The sequence below is a fragment of the Solanum tuberosum genome, unplaced genomic scaffold (genome assembly GCF_000226075.1).
Source record: "Solanum tuberosum cultivar DM 1-3 516 R44 unplaced genomic scaffold, SolTub_3.0 scf00115, whole genome shotgun sequence".
Taxonomy (NCBI): Eukaryota; Viridiplantae; Streptophyta; class Magnoliopsida; order Solanales; family Solanaceae; genus Solanum; species Solanum tuberosum.
In genome coordinates, this window is record NW_006239044.1 from 874,368 (window position 1) to 878,449 (window position 4,082).

The 4,082-nt window shown below is 38.8% G+C and overlaps 1 pseudogene; it reads left to right on the top strand.

Annotated features, from left to right (window-relative positions):
* Window positions 1-4,082, top strand: part of LOC102594340 (uncharacterized) — a 6,746-nt pseudogene that overhangs the window by 593 nt on the left and 2,071 nt on the right.

Consider the following 4,082-nt stretch of genomic DNA (forward strand, 5'->3'; position numbering starts at 1 on the left):
TCGTATCTCCATTTGAAGCACATTGTCGATTAGGACATCCTTCTCTACCTTTGTTGAAAAAGCTTTGTCCTCAGTTTCAGCATATTTCCTCATTGGAATGTGAGTCATGTAAATTTGCAAAGCACCATCGCATCTCACTAGGTCCAAGGGTTAATAATCGAGTTGAGTCTGCTTTTGAGTTAGTACATTCAGATGTTTGGGGACCATGTCCCGTTGTTTCTAAAACTGGGCATAAATATTTTGTTAGTCCTACATCTCCTTCTTCATTAGTTCCTTCTCCACTTGATTCTTCAGAAAATTTTGACCTTCCTATTGCTCTTCGGAAAGGTACATGTCAGTGTAAATCCACATATTCCATTGCTAACATTGTTTCTTATGACCACTTATCTCCTGCATCTAGTTGTTTGATTAGCTCTCTAGACTCTGTCTCTATTCCTAAAACAGTGAAAGAAGCCTTGACTAATTCTGGATGGCGTGATGCAATGCTTGAAGAGATACATGCTCTAGATGAAAATCATACTTGGGATTTGGTGGATTTACCCAAAGGAAAGAAAGCAGTATGATGCAAATGGGTTTTTACAGTCAAAGTCAATCCTGATGGTTCTATTGCAAGACTTAAGGCTAGACTTGTGGCTAAAGGCTATGCTCAGACTTATGGGGTAGATTATTCGGACACTTTCTCCCCCGTAGCTAAGCTCACCTCTGTTCGTTTGTTTATTTCCTTGGCTGCTTCTCAACATTGGCCTTTGCATCAACTGGATATCAAGAATGCTTTCCTTCATGGTGATCTCCATGAAAAGGTGTATATGGAGCAACCACCTGGGTTTGTTGCTCAGGGGGAGTATGGAAAAGTTTGTCATCTAAGAAAATCTCTATATGGTCTAAAGCAGAGTCCTCGTGCCTGGTTTGGAAAATTTAGAGATGTAGTTCAAGAATTTGGGTTGAAAATGAGCAAGTGTGATCATTCAGTCTTTTATAGACAATCAATGGCTGGTATTATTCTTCTAGTTGTCTATGTTGACGATATTGTTATTACAGGAGATGATTGTACTGGAATTTCTTCTCTCAAGCAGTTTTTACATGCCAAGTTTCATACCAAAGACTTGGGACAGTTGAAATACTTCTTGGGTGTAGAAGTAGCTAGAAGCAAGAAAGGGATTTTCTTATCTCAAAGGAAGTATGTACTTGACCTACTTGCAGAAACTGGTAAGTTGGGAGCAAAACCGTGTGGCACACCAATGGTTCCTAATGCACATCTTACTAAAGATGATGCAGACCCTTTTGATGATCCAGAAAGATACAGAAGGTTGGTTGGGAAACTGAACTACCTTACTGTGACTCGGCCAGATATTGCCTATGCAGTCAGTATTGTCAGTCAATTCATGTGTGTACCAACTGTCAAACATTGGGCTGCCTTGGAACAAATTCTGTGTTATTTGAAAGGAGCCCCTGGCCTTGGCATATTGTATAGCGACCATAGACATACTCGTATTGAATGCTTTGCAGATGCAGATTGGGCAGGATCAAGAATTGATAGAAGATCGACTACTGGCTATTGTGTCTTTGTTGGTGGAAATCTAGTATCTTGGAGGAGTAAGAAACAAAATGTTGTATCTCGATCTAGTGCAGAGGCTGAATATAGAGCTATGGCTCAGTTCACATGTGAAATACTATGGATACAACACCTTTTAGCTGAGGTTGGTTTGAATCCTTCTTTTCCAGCAAAACTTTGGTGTGATAATCAAGCTGCTCTACATATTGCCTCAAATCCAGTGTATTATGAACGGACAAAACATATTGAGGTTGATTGTCATTTTGTCCGTGAGAAGATTCAAGAGAACGTGATTTCTACTGGCTATGTGAAGACAGGAGAGCAATTGGGTGATATATTCACGAAGGCTTTGAATGGAACTCGGGTGGAATATCTTTGTAACAAGTTGGGCATGATTAATATCTATGCTCCAACTTGAGGGGGAGTGTTACAAAATGTACATAATCATATCTAATCATAATATTCATAGCATAATCATAGGTAGAGATCTTTAGGGATCTTAGAGATATTTAGGGATATTTTCTGATTTTATTTCCTTAGATAGATTTACTTGTACACCTATAAATAGTTCTTATTCTTGGAATAATAGAACAATGAAATTGATTCATTGGCTCTGTACTTTACAGTGAGTTTCACACGTAACTATCAGGTGTTCCCTTTTTCTATCTAAACTATCACCATCTATGTATTAACATAATTTGAAACAACATTGGTGTTTTGGCAGGTGTCATCCGTTGTACTTCACAAGGATATTGTCAATCTTCTAGATTTCATAGAGAGGCTAAGGAATGGGTGTGTTCTAACTTCCCTTGACATAGATCAAATTGAAGATTTGACATTGGAGCTGATGTTTGTGTCCGGATTTTTTCATCTTTATTACTCTTTCTTTTCAGAAGGTTGTAATGACAAAATGTCTTGCATATCAAATGAGATTCATGATCTGGTTCAGTCACTTTTGCATCGACATGGCGAAGACATGCTCGTTAATATGAATTATCATGATCTCTTTGAAAATATCAAAAGTTATATGACCTATGCTGAACCAAGTCATGTAACCACGATTGAGGATCGTTTGGTTGAACTTTTGGATGCCATCCTCGTCTATCTCCAATATCTACCCAAGTTGTGTTCTGAGCTTATTTTTACATCAATGACTCAATATGAGCTTCTGCATAATGTATTTGGCAATTTACGAGATTTCCATAGGTTGAAAGTAAATGGTTGCGTTGAGTATGAGACAATCGAATATGTCATACCTCATCTTCAACTTATGGCTCAGAGAGTTGTAAACTTCTGTTTTACTCTTTTCTACTGTCAACTTGGCGAATTTGATGAATCAGATGTCTCTCGAGTTAACTCCAAGCTAGCTAATCTACTTGTGCAGGTTATTCCTGTTGAACTGGAGGTTATGCACATATGTTGTACAAATTTGAAAGGTTCAAAGTCAGAAGAAGTTGGACGTTTCATCAAGCAGCTCGTAGAAGCCTCTCCAGACATTCTTAGTGAATCTCTGATTCATCTACAAGAGCACATGGTTAATACTGTTACTCCTAGCGCTTCTATATGTAACATCGTCATGACAAATTGTTTGTTCTCTTGGAACGTGTTAGAGAACTTACCAAGGAGGTATTCGTTCTTGATCGCAACTTAGAAGAGAATATGAACGCAACAAGCGGTCCAGGTCTAAACTTGCTGGAAAATATTGAACTCCTCAAGGAAGATCTGAAGAATGTTTTCTTGAAAGCCTGTGCAGACTCATCTCGGCTCCGCTTCCCCATGAGTAATGGACCGCTCTTCATGACTCTTCTACTCTCAAACTTAAACGACTTGGTCAATTCTAATGGTTCTTCAGTTGCTTTGATAAAAGAAGAAATTAAGCAGGTGAAAGAAGACCTGGAAATTATAAGATCGTTCTTCGGGTATGTTGAGCAAGAGTTTCATAGAGATCTTTGGACGCGTGTTCTAGATGTGGCATATGAGGCGGAACATGTCATTATGTCAATTCTTGCCCGAGATCATGGTCTATTGCAGCTTATCTTCATACTTCCTGATACCGTAGAAAAGATCAAGCTTGTCAAAAAAGAGGTACAAGAGAAGATCCCCAAGAGCAGCGATATTATTGTTGCAAACGCTCCCAACAACCTGGTTGAAATAAACTCATCGAATACAGTTGGTAAAATAATTGTAGGTTTTGAGGAGGAGACACATAGTGGATAATTAGGAAGCTCACCAGCGGACCAGCTGAGATAGATGTCATTTCCATTGTTGGCATGCCAGGGCTTGGAAAAACTACTTTGGCTTACAGAGTGTATAATGATAAGTCCATTGTTGATCATTTCGATGTTTGTGCTTGGTGCACAGTCGACCAGGAACGTAATGAGAAAAAGTTGTTGCAGAAAATTTTCAATCAAGTTATTGGTTTGAAAGAAAGATTCAGTGAGAATAACATAGATGATGACGTTGCTGATAAGCTGCGAAAAAAACTATGTGGACAGCGGTACCTTATTGTCTTGGATGACATGTGGGATAT